This window comes from Sciurus carolinensis, chromosome 6, assembly GCF_902686445.1.
Source record: "Sciurus carolinensis chromosome 6, mSciCar1.2, whole genome shotgun sequence".
NCBI classification, from domain to species: domain Eukaryota; kingdom Metazoa; phylum Chordata; class Mammalia; order Rodentia; family Sciuridae; genus Sciurus; species Sciurus carolinensis.
In genome coordinates, this window is record NC_062218.1 from 65,395,179 (window position 1) to 65,407,165 (window position 11,987).

General features: G+C 34.3%; 1 protein-coding gene across 1 annotated transcript in view; it reads left to right on the forward strand.

Annotated features, from left to right (window-relative positions):
• Positions 1-11,987, forward strand: part of Cmya5 (cardiomyopathy associated 5) — an 87,953-nt gene that overhangs the window by 24,733 nt on the left and 51,233 nt on the right.

Consider the following 11,987-nt stretch of genomic DNA (forward strand, 5'->3'; position numbering starts at 1 on the left):
GATTTATATATCCAGTTGCAGGCAGAACCACAGACGTCTCCTCATATAAGTCACTGTACAATCAACAGAGTAAAGTAGGGAGGGATGAAGCAGGGAACCTAGGCCAGCACTCTTACGCTAAGTGTCTTTTTACATGAGAGGAAACATCTGGAATGAGAAACTAGTGTCCCAAATAATTAATTTGTTATTATTATTGTTGTTGTTGTTATTTTGTGATATGGGAGATTGAACTCAGGGCCTTGTGCATGCGAAGCAAGCACTCAACCACTAAGTTACACCCCAAGCCCACCAACTAATTAAGTAAATTACTATTATGTATTTTGAGATTTTACAGATATAATGTTTGTTATGGTTTGGATGTGAAGTGTCCCCTAAAAGATCATGTGTGAGACAGTGCAAGGAGGTTCAAAGGAGAAATGATTGGGTTGTAAGAGTCTTAACCCAATCAGTGATTTAATACCCTGATAGGGATTGATTGAGTAGTTACTGAAGTGGTAGGGTGTGGCTGGAGGAGGTGGGAATTGTGGCATGACTTTGGGTATATATTTGTATCGGGCGAGTGGACTCTCTCTTTGCTTCCTGATCAATATGTAAGCTGCTTCCCTCGCCACGCTTGTCCACCAAGATGCTCAGTCTCACCTTGAGCACTGAGGAATGGAGGAGGCCTTCTATGGACTAAGACCTCCGAAACCATGAGCCCTCAAATAAACCTTTCCTCCTAAACTTGTTCTGGTTAGATCCTTTAGTCAGAACAGTGAAATAGCTGACTGAAACAATGCTCCTTAAAAAGAAAGCTCAAAATACGTGACTCTTTGTATCACATAGTTTATTCTTATACCCTTGTATAGATGAAGCAGGAAACTGTTCACACACTGAATGTTTTCAAGCTGAGCTGGGAGATCAATGTTGTGTCTAGCAGTGCTCTTGTACAGATGAAGGTTTAGGCAGGCTCCCAGTTTGCTTTACCGTGGAGCTGCCTCTGGTATCATCATTCAAGTGCATTCAAGATTTCAGAAGAATTAAGACAAAATTAATTTATATTTCTCTCAGAAATCTACAGCTGAGACAAGATTGGTTAAAGAGAACCCCTAAGATCTCTTAGAATATTTTCACTGAACAATAATCTTGCTGTAAAAAATAATAGCTTACAGTGCCTAGTACATCATTTGAGCTTAATAAATACTTGTTGAATGAATGAATCTTGACTTTGGGTTTCAATCTGAAGTCAGTTGTGGTTGGCTGGATGTGGTGGTACATGCCTGTAATTTCAGTGACTTGGGAAGCTAAGGGAGGAGGATCATAAACCTGAGATCAGCCTCAGCAACTTAGGGAAATCCTACCTCAAAATAAAAAGACTGGGGATATAGCTCAATGGTCGATTGCACCTGGGTTCAACACCCTGTACCGAAAAAAGAAAAAAGAAAATCAATGGTGTTTGAATAATGGTGGTTGAATAAGTCTTGTCATTTCACCTAAAACAGAAACGTCATGGGTTAAACACTAATATTTACTATCAATGTAAAGAAAGAATGATACAAGTAATTAGAACAAATAAAAGAAATAAAAGAAAGAATAATACAAATGCTTTTTAACCACTTTCCTTAAAACTAATTGACTGGAGTAACCAAAATTCTTTGTTGGCTGGTGTCTAAGGAAAGCTGACCAGTTATCACATTAATCTCTAATAATTCCCATTATTTTGAGTTGTACTTTTGTGATTGTTCCTGAATGTTTTATACTAATTGCTCTTGTTATTATTACAACATGATTTAATTAAATATTACTTAAGCTAGTGAAATGTAAGTGCAAAAGTGAAAGATAAGTTGCTCCTTTGAAAACAAAGTTGAATAGTTTGAAAAGATTTGTAAGAGAAGAATCTATAGAATAAAAATCATTCAATGACATGATACTGCTCACATTAATAATATAGCCTTAAGGAGGAGCTAGGCTGTATGTAAAAAGAAACCCAGGGTGGCAAATGCCTTAGGGAAAGATTACATCAAGAGTTCAGAAGTTCAGAGAAAGAAAAATATTTCAGCTTACAGAATCAGTGAGTTTCATTGGAGAAGTTGATACATAAGCTGGCCTATAAAGAAAGAAATGATAAGATGTACAAAGATGATTCATTCCAAGGGGAAGAGAAAAATGTAAGTAGAATCATGAAGGGTAAGGCTTATGTTTGGCGGGTCTTAGACTTTGTGATGGCAAATATAACTAGATTTCAAATGATCGAGGACTCTAACTTCCAGTCTTCTGAAGCATCTGGTCAGTGTGAAAATATGATACATATTCTTTTTGTCCATAGTGAACCTGAATGGTCTTTAGTATGTCTAAAGAATGAGAACTTTCGGGCTGGGGCTGTTGCTCAGTGGTAGAAGACTTGCCTCACACGTGGGGCACTTGGTTTGATCCTCAGAACCACATTAAAAAAAAAATGGATAAATGAAGATATTGTATCCATCTACCACTAAAAAATATTTTTAAAAATGAGAACTTGCTATAATTTCTAGTAATACCATATAATAATTTCTTCATTTGTGATTTATTAATTTTTTCCTACCTCCCTAATGGCTTATAAATTTCTTAATCTTGGTCATTTTATATTAATTTTGTTCAGCAATGTATATGATTTTTTTGGCCTTCTAAGGACATGTATATTAAATTAATTCTTGGTGAAATATTAATTGTAGAATTATTGATTTTTTTAAAGAACTCTGAGTTTTAAAAATGGCCCACAGAAAACACTAACAATTTATATTATAAGTGTACAATCTTGTTTGTACAAGGTTACAAACTTGTTTGCTGTTTTATGCTTTAAAATGCATTTTTCTAAGTTGTAATATAAATAGGATTATATGTGACTTTCCCATTGTTATGTTATAAAAGTTGATATTTAATGCATTTTAAAAGATTTAGTTGGGAAAAATTTGTCCATTACTTTCTTTTGTTTGATGTACTTCCTGTTAGTACACTGTGATTGCTTGGGAGCAGAATACAGTATGATGATGTAAATCTAATGTATTGTTCATAATTATATTGCTATGAAGAAATTTAATGTTACTTTAACTGCTGATAAAAGAAAGGAACTACCAGTTCTGAGGATATAAATCTTGATCCCAATATAAAGAAGTATAATAGTTACAAATCTTAACTTTTGATAAAAATAGTTTAAGCATCCATTTAGCTTCTTTCAAAAGTGTAGTTTTTTTTAAAGGAATAAATGAGGACAAAGGTATTGATGATAAAATAAGGGGATTTATTATTTTGACAGCTCCACTGATAGCTAATCATTTCTGTCTTTAAAAATTTCAATTTGGACATATGTATTTCCTCTCTCTTGTTTTAATTAAAAATTAAAATCACAAGGCTATTTCCATTCATAATACTTGATTTTTAGTAAGTTACTGCTCTCTATGAACTAAGATAAAATGAAGAGAAAGAGAGAAAAGTTGTACCTATGAAGAGTGATCAAGGCCTGAATGGGAAATATGGAGATTTTTGACCTGATTAACATATTCCAGATCTGATCCTTCAGCGAAGCAGGGGGTATTGCAATACCAGATCTTCAACTCTACTACAAAGCAATAGTAACAAAAACGGCATGGTATTGGTACCAAAATAGACAGGTAGATCAATGGTACAGAATAGAGGACATGGACACAAACCCAAATAAATACAATTTTCTCATACTAGACAAAGGTTCCAAAAATATGCAATGGAGAAAAGATAACCTCTTCAACAAATGGTGCTGGGAAAACTGGAAAACCATATGCAATAGAATGAAATTAAACCCCTATCTCTCACCCTACACAAAACTCAACTCAAAATGGATCAAGGACCTCGGAATCAGACCAGAGACCCTGCATCTTATAGAAGAAAAAGTAGGTCCAAATCTTCAACTTGTTGGCTTAGGATCAGACTTCCTTAACAGGACTCCCATAGCACAAGAAATAAAAGCAAGAATCAACAACTGGGATAGATTCAAACTAAAAAGCTTTCTCTCAGCAAAGGAAACTATCAGCAATGTGAAGAGAGAGCCTACAGAGTGGGAGAATATCTTTGACAACCATACTTCAGATACAGCGCTAATTTCCAGAATCTATAAAGAACTCAAAAAACTCTACACGAAGAATACAAATAATCCAATCAACAAATGGGCTAAGGAAATGAACAGACACTTCACAGAAGAAGATGTACAAGTAATCAACAGATATATGAAAAAATGTTCAACATCCCTAGTAATAAGGGAAATGCAAATCAAAACTACCCTAAGATTTCATCTCACCCCAATTAGAATGGCGATTATCAAGAACACAAGCAACAATAGGTGTTGGCGAGGATGTGGTGAAAAAGGAACACTCATACATTGCTGGTGGGGTTGCAAATTAGTGCAGCCACTCTGGAAAGCAGTGTGGAGATTCCTCAGAAAGCTTGGAATGGAAACACCATTTGACCCAGCTATCCCACTCCTTGGCCTATACCCAAAGGACTTAAAATTAGCATACTACAGAGATACAGCCACATCAATGTTCATTGCTGCTGAATTCACCATAGCCAGATTGTGGAACCAACCTAGATGCCCTTCAGTTGATGAATGGATAAAGAAACTGTGGCATATATATACAATGGAATATTACTCCGCAATAAAGAATGATAAAATTATGGCATTTGCATGCAAATGGATGAAATTGGAGAATATCATGCTAAGTGAGATAAGCCAATCTCAAAAAACTAAAGGACGAATGATCTCGCTGATAAGCGGATGAGGACATATAATGGGGGGTGGGAGGGGTTAGCATTAGGTTTAGGGTTAGGTTTAGGGTTAGGGATAAGGAGAGCGGTAAGAATGAAGGAAAGAAGGACTATATAGAGGGGAAAGAGGGGTGGGAGGGGTGGGGGGGAAGGAAAAAAAATAATCAAACATCATTGCCCTATGTAAACGTATGATTACACAAATGGTATGCCTTGACTCTATGTACAAATAGAGAAACAACATGTATACCATTTGTATACAATTAAAAAAAAAACTGAAAAAAAAGAGAATAGAATAAAATATGATGTAAATCTAATGTATTGTTCATAATTATATTGCTACGAAGAACTTTAGCATTACTTTAACTGCAAATCAGAGAAAGGATTACATTTTTAGCACATTTAATGAAATTAATATTTTGAAAACTGATTTAGACTAATACCACTCAAAACAAGTGTGGAAAATAGAATGTCAGTTTAACAGTTGAAAATAAGAATATCACCAGCAAACATACAAAAACACCACTCAAAGATCATCACACTCCCTCCCTACTATGCAATGGGTCATGGACACACAGTGCAAATAAAAACTAGTTTATTTAGGAAAACTTAGACATGGAGTAGTATAGCACACCCAATCCTGTAAGCTCTTTATCCCATGTAGAGTGATACTTGGGACATAGCTGGACTACTAAGGGAAGGGAAGGGCTTCTGTAGAAGAATGATATTTGTACAATGTTCAACTTATTTATAGGGATGGGAACATGGAAATAAAGGACAAGACAATTTTATCAGAGAATACTGGAATTAATTAAAACAATGGAAATTCTAGAATTGAAGAATATAATAACAAGATAATAACACATTCGATGGTTTTATTAAGCAGTTTTGACATAGTTGAATATAGATTTAGCATACTGGATGATAGATTGGAAGAAACAACCCAATAAAGCACAAATAGAATATAATGAGAAGTTCTAATTTATGGAAAATTGGAATCTCAGAATAAAAGAGAGGTAATGGAACAGGAACAATATTTGAACAACGAGTATGACAGAATGTCTCAGAAATGATGAAAGACATTAATCTACAGATTCATAAATCATACACTTTGGATAAGATACTTAAGGAAATGAGAGTAACTTCAGAAAATTGAAACAACCAAATCTTAAAAATAATTGAGGGTTAGTAGGGGAAGTCCAGATTTCAGAAAAGCAACAGTTAGACTAAAAGTTAATTTATCAACAAACAACGGAAGACATAAGACAGTGGAATATTTTTTAAGTGCTGAGAGAAAATACCTAACAACCTAGAATTTTACACCTCAAATTATTCTTCAAGAATGAAGTATGAAATAATTTTAATAGAAAGAGTAGTAAGAATGTGTCAGAAAATTCACACCACAGGAAATACTAGAGAGAATGCTTCAGGGAGGAGGAACATGATTCCAGATAGAATCTCAGAAGAAGGAAGGAATAAGGCACAATAGAAAGGTTCGGTATCTAGGTAAATCTAAATCAATATTGACAATTTAAAGTAATTACATTAAAGAAAAAGTGATTATGACTTATGAAACAAATACATTTACAGACAAAATATATAATTATGATAATATGTAAGTTCATGTTAGACATTGATGAGTCAAGGATACATGTTGTAATTTTTTAAGACAATCACTAATTTTTTAAGACAAAAGAACCGAAAACAGAATGTAACTGACAAGTTAATAGAGGGGGAAATGGAATAAAATAAAATATTCAATCCAAAATAGGACAAGGAAGGACATAAAAGGAACAAAGAATAGGTGTACAAATAGAGAACAAATAATAAGGTAGCAAATTTAACTCAAATATGTTGGTAATTGTATTATGTTTAAATGGACTTAATGCTCCATTTGAATTGTCAGAATAAATTTTTAGAATACTTATATACTGTCCATAAGAGATACATCTAAAATTTAGGAACATAGAGAAAGAGTAAAAATGCAGAAAAGATATACCATTTAAACATTAGTCAAAATATAACTGGTATAACTTTATTAATAATCAAAACGAAACTTTATTAGTATCAACACTTTGATACTTTAGGTAAAAATTATTATTTAAGGTAAAAGGGACATTATGATTAAAGTTAAAGTTTTCAGGATGATGTAACTCTTCTAAATTCATTTATATCTGCTAGTTTAGCTTCAAAATATATAAATCAGATGTTAATAGAAGTATAAGGAGAGACAAATCCATAATTGTAGTAGGAAATGATAACACATCTTAGTGTTAGAACAAGCAGACAAAGAAATCACTAAGGATAAAAAAAGACTTGAATAACACAACTAAAAAGCCTGACTTAGTTGATGTACATAAGACATTGCTGAAAAACTGTAGGACATAGCACTTTTCATGAATACAAAAACATGCGCATGTGTGTGTACGTGTGTGTGTGTGTGTTTTTCCTGGAGATCAAACTCATACATGTTAGACAAGAGTTTTATCACTGAGCTATATCCCAAGTCTCACAAACACATTTTAAAAAATTGATCATTTAGCCATAAAGCAAGTCTCAACAAATTTAGAAGCAAATCTCACCACAAAATAAACTCTCTGATCACAGCACAATTAAAGAACATAAACTGAATGCTGTGACACTCACCCGTAATTCCAGCTACTCTGGAGACTGAGGCAGAAGGATCACAATTTCAAGATCAGCCTGAGAACTTAGTGAGATCCTGTCTCAAAATAAAAAATAAAAGGGGCTGAAGACATAGATTAGGGGTAAAGTGTGATTGGGTTCAACACCCAGTACTGGAAAAAAAAAAAAAAGCCCACAAAACCCCCCAAATTAAAACATACTAACAAAATATAAAGTATCCTCACGTATTTTGAAATTAAGAAATAGATTTTTAAATGATTTATAGGCCAAATAAGAAATCACAAAGGAAATTTTAAAAATTTTGTCATTAATAATAAATGCCATGTACCAAATTTTATGTGACACATCTAAAATTGTACTTAAAGAGAAGTGCATAGCCTTGACTTAACATGTTAAAAAAGGAGAAAGTTTGGAAATTAATGACATAACAATCTTTCTCAGGAAGGTAGAGAGATAACTGCAAATTAAATAAGAAATAAAAAGAGAAGACATTCATGAGAAAGCTAAAATTTATTTGAACATGTTAGTAATATTGATAAGCTCTGGCAATATTTATAAAGAAAAAAAATTGAGGAGACATAAATAAGCAATACCAAGAATAAAAAAAAATGGATGCAATTTTAGATCTTACAAACATTTAAAAGATCCTGAAAGTATATTATTAAAAATTTTAATGCAATGATTTTAAAAAATTTAGGTGAAGTAGAAAAATTCCTGGAATGGGGGAACCCTACAAATTCTGAATAACTAAAAAAAAACCCTGTTAAATAAATTGTTAACTAAAAGCTTTACAATGAAGAAAACTCTAGGTCCAAAGAACTTCACCAATAAATTGTACCAAACACTTTAAGGAGAAATATATAATGCAATCCATTACAAACTGCCAGAGAATAGTAAAGGAGGGAATACTTTTCAACTAATTTTATGAAGCAATATAATCTTGATTCAAAAATCTAACAAGAACACCATAAGAAAGGAGATGACAGATGAATATTATTCATTAACATGAAAAAAAATTCCTAAACATAGCATTAGAACCAAATCGAGAATTACATAAAGAGTACAAACATCACAGCCATGTTCAGTTCAGTTTAGGAGTTCAAGGTTGGTTCGACATCTGATATCAATTGCAATAATTTACCACATTAGCAGAGTAAAGGAAAAAAACACAATCATTTCCATCGTTGCATAAAAATGGTGTAATACTTATTAATTTTTAGTTTTAAAAATCCTGTCTTAGCAAATACAAATAGAAGAAAACTTCCTTATTAAGATAAAGGTTATCTTCAAAAGGAGCTTTTGATGCTCATCTCTATTATCAGTCTATTCTTTCCTTGATCTAACTTAGACCTGCTGAACCTTCTTATCCACTGTGGAGTGGGGATGGGGAAGGAGTCATTGTATTTGTCTCACCTCACTCCCTAAGATAAATCTACTTGGGAAATCAAGTGATAATCAGGAGGTTGCTTTGTGAGAATGCAATTAGAGGGAAATTAATATAGCCAATATTCTTCATGAAGAATGTACACATAGATAAAAACACTTGTGTTGCTGAGTAAGAAAGTCCTTGGAGCATTTGTGAACACTATGAGGACCATTCCTTTTCTGTTAACTTCGTTAATTATATCTTTAGATGGAGTATAATGTGAATTCTTGGGCTTTGGATTTACATATGCTAATATAGTAATTCTGATTCCTGTTGGCTGTCATTCAACCTTATCTCTCAGTGAGCCAGACTGTTTATTCATGTATATATTTTGCATATCCTGTGACCTTTTCCTGGAATAACCTCCCCATCTTCATACCACCTTCTCTTCTCATCCATTGGCAGACTCCTGTTTCTTCTATGTATCAACTCAAGCACCTTTCCTGTGTGATGTCTTCCCTTCCTTATGTCCTGATTGTAACTTGCCTGTTTTCTGTAATAGTACTTATTTTACTGCATTAAGATGTTTAGTTATATCTCCACATTAGATTTGAATTTCTTAAAAGAAGATTCTGTGTCTTTATATTTCTGTTCCTATTATCTAAGTTTATTAAAGGCAGAAATAATGACCAAATATAACCCCAAAGACATAACCCCAGTGACCTACTTCCTCCAGCCATGCCTCACCTACCTATAGCTAGCACCTAGTTAGTCCATTGGAATTATTAATCCAACAAATGGATTAATCTACTGATTAGTTATAGTTATTATGACCTAATCATTTCACCTCTGAACATTGCTACGTTGGACAACATGTTTCTAATACATGAACTTTTGGGGGACACGTCATATCCAAACTATAACAGTGGAGCTCTGCCTTTTTATGACCACCCTTTGGATGCACTGCTCAGTCTCCCTGAACTCATTCTAGCTAGTAATGAAAACATCTCTGGTTGGATACACTGAATTTACAATCAATAATGAACTCTAAATTGAATTTATAATTGCTTTTATAATGCTACTACAGTCGCAGGCATTCTAAATGCTGGCTTCCCTGACGCTAGTCATAATTTTTATTTTTATATTCATCCTATTTCTGTTAAGTGACAGGAAAGGGAGAAGAAGTTATATGAGTTGAAATTGTGAGGAATAATGTTAATTGGGTATGGAAAAGAGCCTGAAAAAATAGTGCAAAATAAGATTCAGCCCAAGACCAAGATTAATTACTAATTAAGTTCAATAGTTTAATACCAAAACAAATAAGGGAGAGCAGAGTTGCCAAGAAAATGGAGAAACTAGTTCTTCCCACCACTTCCCAATTCTTTTCGCCTATGGCATGTATAGAACCCACTGACATTTACAGAACACTGGGGTGAATAGATAAGGCTGGGGGTATGGGTGCCCTAGGCTTCATCTGACTGTGCTGAGAGCTAAGATCAAGATCTCCGCACCCCCTTTGCAGTAGACAGCTGGGGATCTCTGAAGTTAAACAAGGGAGAATATGATATACCTGCAATGACTTGCGGTCTTGATCCTCAGCCAAACCTAATGTACCAGGAAGGGTTCAGAGTCTAAAACTCTAGCAATATTCCTGGGAGGAAAGAGTGCTTGGAGTTTTCATCTCCAACTTAATGATCATGGAATGGTGGCAAACTCGATTAATTGGTCAGGAATGGTAGCAGAAGTTTTGAAACTAAGCCTTGAAAGGTAGTTAGTGTTTAGCTGTGCAGAAGAAGTGAAGTGTGGTGTGGAATAAGCATTCTAAATAGAAGAGCACCATAAGTATGGGTGAGGAAGAGGTAGAGGGAAAATCCTGAGAAGAGAAGTGCTACAGTCTGAGATATGGGCCTGATAGCAAGTGAAGGGGCAGCCAAAGCCAGCTGTGTTGGGGGAGCAGTCCAAGGAGACATCTTTTCCAGACATCTGTAGCAGTTGAAGATGACTATGCCCAGCCTTCTTTGATGTCAAGTCCAAAAATTGTATGGAAGACCTGATTACAGATAACATTTATTGGGCACTAAGTACATACCAGGCACTTTCTCTTAGCACTTCATATGTATTAACTAATTTAACCTTCACAATACCCAGAAAGGTAGATTCTGTTATAATCCCTGTTGCACAGATAAAGAAAGTGAAGTGCAGTAGACTGGCATTGTTTATGATCTTTCTTTTATTCAGTGACCACTTTTTCTTTTATCATGACTCAGAATTCCCATGATATATGTACAAGATAGTGAATTATATACACTCTTGCATCACTTAATGACAGGGATACATTCTGAGAAATGCATCATTTGGCAATTTCATCATTGTGTGAACCTCATAGTGTGTATTTCCACATACCTAGATGGCAGAGGTCAACTACTCCACATTATCTCTTTTTTTTTTTTTTTTTTTTGCGATGCTGGGGAATTGAACCCAGGGCCTGGTGCTTGCAAGGCAAGCACTCTACCGACTGAGCTATCTCCCCAGCCCCGACATGTCTCTTAAATGCAATCAAAAGACATGGTAGATGCAAAATATATGAGGCAGCTATTGAGGGAATAGGCACATGGCTTTATAATAAACTTTTTAAAAATAGAGTAAGTACACATTATTTTAGAAAATAATGGTAAAAATTCAACAATAAATACATAAACTATGAGCACAATTTATTCTCATTATCAAGTATTAGTATGTACTATACATAATTGTATGTGATAGTTCAGTAGGTTTATTTTCACTAGCGTCACCTAAAACGTGAGTAATAAATTGAGTTACATTAGGACAGACTCAGCATCACTAGGTGATAGGAATTTTTCAGCTTCTTTATAATTTTCTGGGACATGGTCACATATGTTGTCCATCACGATTGTAGTTAAAACAGAAATTAAACCATGGAGGGGTAGAGGGGAGATGAGTACTTGGAAAAAATGTCAGATAGGGATCAGAGAGCTAAGAATTTTGAACTTGGTTTTTCTGTAGATATGAAAAATTTACTGATATTTTTAAGCAAGGAATAGTATGATGAAAATGTTTAGTAAAGCTAGTTTGGAAAGATGGGCAGGATGAGTGAGAGTGGGGAGGGAGAAAATCGATTCCACCTGGCCAGTCAGGAAGCAGATGGCAATAGTCTAGGAGTGGAGTGTTCCAAAGCCAGGTTGGGTGGTAACAGTGGTAAAAG